This window comes from Haliotis asinina, chromosome 7 (genome assembly GCF_037392515.1).
Source record: "Haliotis asinina isolate JCU_RB_2024 chromosome 7, JCU_Hal_asi_v2, whole genome shotgun sequence".
NCBI classification, from domain to species: Eukaryota; Metazoa; Mollusca; class Gastropoda; order Lepetellida; family Haliotidae; genus Haliotis; species Haliotis asinina.
Genome location: NC_090286.1, coordinates 49,836,115 through 49,847,566, shown reverse-complemented (window position 1 = coordinate 49,847,566; position 11,452 = coordinate 49,836,115). Strand labels below are relative to the sequence as shown.

At 39.9% G+C, this 11,452-nt stretch overlaps 1 pseudogene; it reads right to left on the bottom strand.

Moving 5' to 3' along the window:
- Positions 1-412: 412 nt before the first annotated feature.
- LOC137291414 (arylsulfatase B pseudogene) lies at positions 413-2,239 on the bottom strand (annotated as a pseudogene).
- Between the last annotated feature and the right edge of the window lie 9,213 nt (positions 2,240-11,452).

Below are 11,452 nucleotides of genomic sequence, written 5' to 3'. Positions count from 1 at the left end.
ATACTATATGTTACATCGGTTACATATGATCACTTTCCATGTAGTATTGTTTAACCATACTTTTGCCCCACCACTTTCACGTACATGCATCATGAAACACGCTTGAGCGAAATCCGTGTTTCCGCACGAAATTCAAAACATATTATAGGTGGATAAATCATCCTCTAAATCCATTTACAGCAACACAACTTGGTTCCCACAAAATATTCCCAAAATGGAATACCACTTATTTGAAAAACCGAAGTTTATATACGAGCTTAACATGAAGAATACCAGTCTAACAAACAACTAGGTCAAGGTCTAAAGATATGCATGCTTACATTATCAACATATCAGGGTGCACATGAAGGTTTTAGGTTGCAGGTTACATCCAGGTAAAGATACAGATAGCGTAGTAGATAACACGACACCATTTTTCATGTGGTTGTACTACTTTGCTTTTAAAATTTATTAATCGAGGAGGCAAACATGTCTTCATTCAAACTTAGGCTTTTCAATCAAACAGTCGAGTGAGTGAATGAGTTTAGTTTTACGCCGCATGAAACAGTCGAACAGGAACGGGTAAGCAATGGGTTTGAAACGAAAGGTTTCAGTCACTGACGGTCAGTTTTTCCTGGTGGCCAGCAATATATACTAGATATACTAGGATATATGTAAATTTTTAAATTATCAATAATGATCTTTTTATTTATTGATAATCTGATGAAATACCAATCATTAAAATACCAATATCCCTCAGATATTTTGTCCGGTATATATCCACAAAAATCAGCACCAGCCTGGGCTCCAGTTGCCTCCATAGAGATCTGGATTAGATTTAGGATCATTCGGTGGTTGATAAGCTGGTACTCGCGTCTTCTCCCAGTTTTCAAGGCGCTGTTTCATCATCGTTACAAGCTCGGGGTACCTAGCAGACAGGTCAAAATGTTCGGTTGGGTCTGAGGTGATATTGAACAACATATATGGCGGGAACTGATACTCGATGTCCTGTGTATTGGAACTTTCACCAGACGTTGGGAGAGGAAACCATCCATTGTGAGGTCCAGGTGACCCTCGTATCAATTTCAGGTCACCATATCGAATCGCTGAGGAGTTGGACTTGTCGTAGATGTTGTAGACGAACTCGTTTCGCTTACTCGGTCCACCATTGATCAGCATATCGTACTGACTAACTCCGTCCATGTTAGGATCTGTGTTCTCTCCACCAGCCAGCTCCACCAATGTCGGGTACCAGTCCACAGCATGCATCATTCCAGTGTTGAGGTAACCTGTCTTCTTCAGAAGGGTTTTACTGTAGATGAATCCAGTTCCTTTCGTTCCCCCTTCCCAGAGAGTATTTTTAGTTCCACGTAGGGGAAGATTGTTGGCAGCACCGTGAAAAGGTCCGCCATTGTCAGTCGTGAACACCAGCAGCAAGTTGTCAATAAGTCCACTTTCCTCTAAAGCGTTCGTGATGTTAGCAACAGCTTCATCGAGAGCACTGATCATTCCACAGTAGGTCCTTCGTGTTAAGTTGTGGATATGGTTGTTCAGTTTCTCATACTCGGGGGGAACTTCGAGAGGTGCGTGTACTGCTTGAAACGGCAAATATAAATAAAGCGGCGTGTTCTTATCGTGGGATTTGATGATATCAACTGCTCGTTCTGCAAACACATGAGTTGAATATTTACCCTTGGCTTCCGTATATACAGAAGTGTTAAAGCGTAGATCATAGCCAGAAAAATTGTCATATGATTTTATGTGCCTGTAATAGTCCTCAGCGCCAGAGTAATACCCAACAAAGGTATCAAAACCACGGTAGGTCGGAGTGTATTTTATGTTGCAGAAACCTAAATGCCACTTCCCAACAGCATGAGTGCTGTATCCCAGTTCCTTTAACTTCTGAGGGAGGAAGGTGAACTTGATGGGAACAAAGCCAGGAGATGTTGGCCTGATGACGCCATCCTGAAGTCCAGTATGGTAAGGAAAGTACCCAGTCATGAAACAGTTTCTGGATGGTGAACATACGGGCTGGACATAAGTGGAGTTCAGGATGACTCCGGCTTTAGCCAGCTTGTCCAGGTGTGGCGTCAACACCTGTGGGTTACGGAAACCAACATCGTTCCAGCCCAGATCATCCGCAACTATGAACACAATGTGTGGGCGTGCTGCACTACCTCCATTTAGGTAAACGAAAATAAGAGCAATACTCGCAACAAGACGTGCAGGCTCCATGCTTGCATCTGATCTGTTACTGATCTGATTCATTGACACTGATAGTGTTCATTGTTATAGGTCCGGTTGTTATCACTGTTATCATATGATGTTTCATGGACATAATACACTGTATATGTAAAAACGTTCCGTTGTGCTGCTCACAGCCCAATCACAACTACTTATCTATCTATGCTTGATATGAGATGTCAAGGCCTGATCGAGTCTCTTAAATAAACATAACATACGGAAATCAAGGAAAGTTAAGGTATACAGCTGTGCAGGTTTCATCACTGACACCGCTGCGTTAAGGACATGTGATGCCATTAAAACCTTCAGACTTTCTCTATCGGTGGGTCACTCGTATGGCCATCTTCGTTAAGTAAAGCTGCATTGCGGGGCTCGCAGTTCCATTCCTAGCCCGCACTGATAATGCTACGTACTCGGTCTGTTAGTACCATGACTGTGGGTCTCCCCACAGTGATGAAGGACAATCTCCCACTCGCTGACAAAGCAGTGATAACACATGTGCCGTTGTAACACCAGACAAGGATGGCGATTCAAATATACAATACACGAGCTGTGGAAGGATTTCAATACTTTCAATTCCGCTGTCCAATACGTACATACTATAGGAGTCAGGAGTGTCCATATTAGTCAGGACCGTCGATATTACCCTACAGTTCCGGTATTTGTGAGTAGTGTCGATATTAGGCAGGAGTCTCGGTGTTATTAGTTCCGGTATTAGTCAGGAGTGTTGATTTTAGGCAGGAGCGTCGATATTACACTCTAGTTCTGGTATTTGTGAGTAGTGTCGATATTAGGCAGGAGTCTCGGTGTTATTAGTTCCGGTATTAGTCAGGAGTGTTGATTTTAGGCAGGAGCGTCGATATTACACTCTAGTTCTGGTATTTGTGAGTAGTGTCGATATTAGGCAGGAGCGTCGATGTTAGTCAGAAGTTTCGGTATTAGTCAGGAGTGGCGATATTAGTCAGGAGTGTCAATATTAGTCAGGAGTGGCGATATTAGGCAGGAGCGTCGATATTACCCTGTAGTTCCGGTATTTGTGAGTAGTGTCGATATTAGTCAGGAGTGTCGATGTTAGTCAGGTGCGTCGATGTTAGTCAAAGAGTGGATGTTAGTCAATAGTGTTGATTTTTGTAGATACTGTTGATAATTGTAAGTTGTGCCGATATGAGTCAATATTGCCGATATAAGTTTGTAGCGTCAAGTAGTTACAATTATATCTGGAGTTTCATTTACACTGTAACAACTTAAACCACACCTTGCATTTGGTTGTTGTAGGTTTTCTAATAGCAAAGGTTACTATTGATCCAAATTTTGTTATTTGAATCGTTTGTTCGAATAATTGTTTCCCCACATGGATCAACCGTTTGCGTACCTGAACATTAGCGACATATTTAAGTCAGGGAATCCAGTTGACCGCCAGTGTCGCATGCCACAACCTGGGGCCAAAGGTGGGAGAGGTCAACGAATATAACATAGGATTAAGGTCAATGTGTTAAGATGGCCTTACAACTTCACGCAGTATAAATAACTGACCAATGAGGCTGTCTCTCGTTGTTTGTCACGCGAACCAGACGTGGATGGAGAATGTCTGAAAAAAATGGTCGTTTACTTGATTTCTACATTGAGATTAATGGGAAAACTAACTAAATGGCAATGATTCTGGGACATGTATTCACAAGATATCCAAGAATAGAGCTGTACAAGATAACGCGGCAATAAGGTTAAGGTACTTTTACTCGATGTCAGTTTAGGATCCACCTTGAAACATGGAATATCCATAAAAGTATCTTGCCTATATTGTTCATAATGAAAATCATGCAGATAAGTAGTTGATCGGTAATAAACATTTAATTGCCTTATTTATTTCCATTTATAATGGCTCACCTCCAGTAATGCCAAGTGATAACTACAATAATACCAAAGTGATAACTACAATAATACCAAAGTGATAACAATACCAAAGCGATAACTACAATAATACCAAAGTGATACCTCCAGTAATACCAAAGTTCGATTCCCCACATTGGTACAATGTGTTAAGCCCATTTCTGGTGTCCCTCGTCGTGACATTGCTGAAATATTGCTAAAAGCGGCTTAAAACCAAACAAAATCACTCACTCACTCACTGAGAGCCACGCACTGTACCTCTTATAAGAAGGTTGCTTATTCCGGCTCGGGATTCACTCGAAGATGCAAAAATCTTCGGAGATGTGCGAAGGTACCTGTGTCGTCATGTTTTGTGCTATTCGTTTAAGTGCTTACACTCACCTTGATAGCTCAGATAGAATAATGATCTATCTCAACAGAATATAAGTTACATCTGATGTATACTAAATGCATTGGGTATGAATAATCGGTTATTTGTTTACAGGATACATTTCAAGCAAAGTGCGAAAGTTTCAACCAAATCTCCGATACCTTAGAACAATCAGCACGGCTGCCCTCTATCTTTACTCAGTGTACTTTTACCATTTATCGATTTTTTAAAAGAACTTGGTGTCTTACATGCTGGAGAGGAGAATTATGAATATTCCACCCCAATGTGAGACAGGAACACCCCTTCAGCACAGAGACTCCACATCTCTCACAATGTTGTGAAAGTTAGGGAAGGACCTCTAGCATTACGCTTAGCTTATGCAACGCATCACTTAAGACAAGAACAGATTCACGAGAGTATGATAATGCCGTTCTAGCAGTAATGTTGAGTGTTCTTAGGGTGTGCGCACAGAAATTCAGTGTTTAGTTTGAAATCTGCATTTGAAGACGTACTGATTCACACGTTATTTACTGAAACAGACAATGGGAAACCTGCGTGGACGGCTGACATGAGGCTTTTTTTGTAGTTGTTAATTCCTCTCAAATGTTACTCCTCCTTGGCCTAGAATGGTGAATATGCAGAAGATTGATGATGTTAGATACCTACCAGGTGAAAAAATACTGAAAGTTCAAAGGTATCGTGTGATATAATTCAAAATCACCTCAACTTGAAGACACATCTATCTATCTATCTATCTATCTATCTATCTATCTATCTATCTATCTATCTATCTATCTATCTATCTATCTATCTATCCATCTATCTATCTATCTATTTAGGTGTTTGTCTATCCATGTGTCTATCTGTATGTGTGTCTACCTATCTATCCGTGTGTCTGTTCGTTTGTCTGTGTTTCTATCTATCTATCTATCTATCTATCTATCTATCTATCTGTGTGTCTGACTAGCTATATGCGTGTCTGTGTACATCTACAGATCTATCAATCTAATACACATCGATCTCACTCATTACTTACCCACATTACCTTTGAAATTCATTTGGAGACTGCTAAATTCCATTTAAAATCACATGTTTAAGAAATATCTATTGATCACAAAAATGTAAAGGTATTTTGTTACCATGGAGATGTAGAATGTAAAGACACTGTGCTGTGTGACACTGTGTCAGCGAGTTGTCACTCACGGGGACACTGAAAAACGCGTGTTAATTTCACCACTTGGGGGTTAACTTCACAGTTAGAGTGACGTGCCGTTTCTAATGCTGCTAATGACCCTCGCTGATTAACACGCCGTGTGAGTGTGTATAGGTGTTAATGCCTTTCACAGGTCAGCGTAACTGTCAGGTACAATGATTCATTTAACAAAGGTCATGAAAGAGTTGAGTGAATTTTGAAAATAATAATGAAACAGGTACATCAAATGACTGTCCAGTGTAACATAGACTCCATGGGCAAGCCAAAGTCAACACTTCGCAGTTGATTGTGTCATATTTATGCTTTTCAGTTAAACGTTGACGATATTGCAACTAAAGTATATACATCATTCTATCTTTTAATATATTGTTTGTTTTTAAACATTGAAAATTAAACCAATCACATGATATATAAGTGTAGCTTGTGTACCTAGAACATCATATCTTTGAGAATAGGGAAATAGGTTCCTAAGAGTGAGTGAGTGAGTTTAGTTTTACGCCGCACTCAGCAATATTACAGCTATATGGCGGCGGTCTGTAAATAATCGAGTCTGGACCAGACAATTCAGTGATCAACAACATGAGCATCGATCTGCGCAATTGGGAATCGATGACATGTGTCAACCAAGTCAGCGAGCCTGACCACCCGATCCCGTTAGTCGCCTCTTACGACAAGCTGAGTCTCCTTTTATGGCAAGCATGGGTTGTTGAAGGCCTATTCTACCCCGGGACCTTCACGGGTCAGATTCCTAAGACGCATGTAGAAGTTGTTATTCAGGAATAAGACTAAATGTCATGTATGTCAACTTCTTCTATATTGTTTACACGTTTCTGGGTTTTTCCTTGACGAACGGGCAAGGAATAGCCCAGAAACGCTGGGTAAATAATAAAAAGAAGAAGTTGACATCCATAACATTTAGTCTTATTCCCAATAACGAAATAGGATTAATTTTCCGACACAAATTTACATTTAAAACCCGGGATGACGTGACTGCAGCTGCTTATACCCCGTTCTCCATTAAAAGAACAATTCTTAATTTTATACAAAAAAGTTTGAGTTGTCAGTAACAGTCAGAGGATAGGTACACTTGAACCCCTCGGTGTATGTCTGACTACTTGTTACAAAGACTTTCTTCATCTTCAGACGCCTGTATCTGTGGTAATCTAGACTTGCATGGGTTATATTGCGTATATTTGTTCAGGGTCTACGTGACAGATTAGTTAAACGCTAATGACACCTGTTTCTAGTTAACACTTATACGACCTTCACGAAACGACTGAAGTGCCCAGGGAAATACCGGGTGAAGAAATTGGCTTGTACTCCATGTGGGCGCACATCCACCTACATTCATGTGTGGTGTTAAACGTTGTCGGGACTACACAGTGGCCAGGACACTTTCTACATCCTACTTGCACGGCGCTATAAGCCAGTAACACATTTTCCTTGATGTAGGTTTGTCTTGCATACATGTTATGCATACTGAGTGTACATATTCACATACACCATGAATAGGACGAGGACAGATATTTCATGAATATGAATGTTCCTTTATAGTTTTACGCACCGAAAACAACGATCACAAGCAGAATTGTAGTCAGTCGCCACTCAGGAACAATAACTCCGCACTTATCACCCTGCTATCAGAATTCTTGATGACGTCAGGAGACATCTGACAAACTGTTTCAGACGTGTACACGCCGAGGCGTTATACATATTTTTGACGCAACAGCGTTGTGTGGAATCTGCGACACTGACACTTGTTGGTCAATAGTGTGTTTATCACAGATTATATATCCCCAAATTATTACACATCATACAACATTTCCGCATGTACATGTAGCTGTGTATCAATTTTATTTTCAATTTTGAGTCGGTCTACTTTACAAATGTATATAATAGTAAGTTTATACTGCATTACGTATGTATACAAGGGCTCCTTTCACGAAACAACCTTTACTAAGGTTAACCTTATCTCCCATCCTTTAACAATGCCCTAAGGTTACCTTAGCGACTTACGATCACCTTAGTACTTTGTGAAAGGGGCTCCTTACCCATTTAACACAGTTTTCAAAAGTTTTCAAGGATTTAACACAGTTTTCAACGGTTTTCAAGTTATGCCACGTCTTGTCAACTGAAGGAAGGAACGCCTCCAACAGTCAACACTGTAGCGAATGTACAAGGGTATGGAACTAAACAAACCATGAAATATAGTATTACATAATCAGAACGAAGCCATAGTCACAGGTCTCGTGGTTCCCACGGGAGGAACCTCTGTACAGCTAATTGCGGTGTCATAAACCTCTTGTAAGTGAGTGCACTGCGGGATTTACGCCACCTTCAGCTATACTACATTTTTTGCATCAAAGTAGGAAATCGGACGTGGGTATTCGATATTAAGACTGAACGCTTTAACTGCTAGGCCACTCATCGTTCGGCGTCGGAGAGCTGCTACAGGTCGTGTTTGTTCATGCATCACATCCACAGATCGAGATATTTTCCGCTGGCACGTGATATTGTTTTCGTGATAAACAGAATAAGGAAAAAGAAGTTATAAACGGGATCCTTTTTTAAATTCAAGACTGCTGACGTGTTATTCAGAGATGAATATGTGACTAAGCAACATTTTGCTTAGAAAGCCAAGGTGTTGTCTTTATCCCCCGTTCTGCTCTTTCTAAAAGATTTAAAAAGAACCCGTTTATATACTTAAAAGATCCATGTAAATATTGTACAGCGTGTTCAAAGGCACATGTGCATTACTTGTGTATGTGCTTGTAACAATATTAGCTCTGCACAACTTACTGAATCGAAATTGTAAATAAAATCACATTTGGTCTCTTCTAAATATACATTGTGAGCCCAAATACAATCCCCAAAGAATCTCTTGCTTGCGACTGTTACAGAGGAATTTCCACCATCTAATGATATTTATGTCATTTCGTGAAACCTGTCGATCGTCTCATTAGAAAGCTGTACAGGGAGAACGAGAGACGTGGTTCTGACCACTGGCTATGTCGGAATCAGTTTGTGCTGCGGGAAGCACTTGACCAGAGGGCTGTGCGTTCATTAAGAATAACCAGTTATTTCATTGAACACATTCCTGGAAATTTGCACGAAAAGGACCTTTGATAACAATACTGTTTGGCGTCTTTTATTAACAATTGCATTAAACGTTTTCATGACGCGAAATCATATTTATTATGCCATGCCATTCTGTTGCTTCATAAACTGTCTCGAGATTAGGAGAAAGCTGTGCGTTAATCTTCCGGTGTCTGGCGACGATGTGACGGCTAATCATCACCATGCAGTTACCGGAAACAAGTTAAACAGTTCGTGGTATTTCCTTCACAAACCACACAGATTATATTGTTATTAGTCTTCGGAAAGACGTAAACAGGTTTCAAGTGTCAATGACATTCACAAGTTTTTGTGAGCATTTTTGCTTTCAGTACAAGTTGTCTAGTTCACACACGTATGCTATATATTCCATAGGCGGTAGGTAGTCTAGTGGGTGAAACGTCCGCCCGTCATGCCAAAGACCCAGGTCGAATTTCCCTCATTTACAAAGTCCATTACTGCTGTCAACCTGGAATAAAAACGGCGTAGACCTTTGTTCTTGTATGTGAAGTTTCGGTTGGATTGTTCGTCCAAAGTACGTGTGAAAATTATACAACTGGTATCAGTAAATGAGTGGCTGAGGATTGCGTTGTATCTGTCTTTTATCTCCATATTCTGAAAATGATCAAAATTATTATTCAATTTACTCTGTATTGTTTCAATATTTATCTACATGCACAGCGGAGCATCAGTTTTTCGTTCACCCCTGATCTCAGCTATCACTAGGCATACCAACGTAAAATAGGCGTATAAGATTAAAATAATTGTTAATTTACTTGCGTTTTTAGCAGGCGTCAGTACTTCCATTATTTGGATAATTTCGCCGGAGTCAACGAAATGACTTGTTTCTTAGGCCATTCAATTAGAGGTTTCCTCTCCATTGTAAACTGAAATAATTTTTAATACTCATTTACTCATTGTCATGGAATAACACATGTTTTAATAGCGCAATCGTAGAAGTTAAAATTGTGAACCATACACACACCTAATATGGATAATGCACATAAAAAATCTGAATGTGATCATTACCAACAATGGGTGTCGTCTGTGATCACAGATTAAGACAACATTTCATTCAAATATTATTTCAGGAAGATTAAAATAGAACAACGTTTAATTGCCTTTTCTGTCTCAAAACACCTTCTCTCCCAACAAAATTATCTGCTGCAGTGTTTTAATTTATTTGAATAAAATTTGTGATCCAATATACATTCTACGTTCATTGTTGACTCAACGTGCCGATGGGGACCTTTATCCTGTGACATGATGCTCACCGCTGTGAGAGATCTAGGCTGGGCCTAAGGAAATATTTGCATAGATATTAGAAAGATGTGCAAGAGTGAAGATGCCCATCTTCCCGTTGATGGGGCTCTCTAACTTCCGGTCATGCGTAAACTTCAGATTGAAGTTCGTTAAAATTGTCGTTAAATAAATTCAACATTTTCACCATCGCCTTTAGTGAAGGGCTTACAATATTAGCTTAACTGAACAGAACAGCTAATCTGATGTTCCGGCATGCTCACGGTCAAGGGTAAATGTCATTTTTTTAAACACTGGGATGAACTTGGAATTGTGAGTGGTGAATGGCGACGGCAACAACACAACGAGCTACAGATTCCCGACAGGTGTGTGCACGGCGGTGCTCCTCTTTCCCCAGTCTTATTTAAATATGTTTTTTCCCCTTTCAGGGAGTCTGTCGAAAACACTCCCCCAAAGCCCAATAGCTGGAGAATTCGCCAAAACTGGACCAGGAAAGACGTAAAACAAAACTTACCTAAAGCAGCAATGTTGGCAAAAAAAGCAAGTCTACAACAGAAAAAAACGTTAAGTACTTATGCACTGCCTGAGTCACAAACAGAACCAAACAGTCATTGGCTGTGAGGTCGTTGTTTGATAAATCATCAAATTCTAACCCTTGTTACAAGTTGTTCTAAGTTTATTTAGGATTTCCAAAGAATTAGTTTGGTGCCAGCAGACTTTGGACATTTAAATGACGTGCATGATGCGACCAATGAACCCCAGCTAATCCAGATTGTACCATTTTAGAGAATTTATCCTGATGACAAACGTCTAGATTAACGAATCACGTATACCATGTCAGAGTTGTTACGCATCGATTAATAACAGTCATCCCTGCGCCAGATGTCCGAATAACAAGATTTCTTGACAAAAGGGGTTTAATTTCTTCTTTCGTGTCCATACTTCATTTATGTTCACCTTGCTTTGTATGGACGTTTCATCGTGACTGGAACGATTTGGAAGATCTTCAGTTACAAAGCAATTCGGACACTGATAAAACATTATGGCAACATTTATACCGATTTCACAGAGAACCAGGTTTTTGTTAATATTTTGTAAACACCAAATAACTAGTACGGTGATTAGTTCATGCTAGCAGTGCCCAAAATGCGCTCAGCGATCAATATTTGGCGACTTTGGCAAGGTTAGTGTGTTCTGAATTTGATAATTGAAAAATGATAAATATTCCATCTCGACACACTGTGCTTTGTTTAATATTTGCTTGAACTGCCTGTATGGGAGGACCATTTAAAAAAATATGAAGGATGGCTTAAATACCACTAACCAATTCCTGCATGTCACGATACATGATGACTTGTCAAACATATTCTGCTAAGATCAGTAAT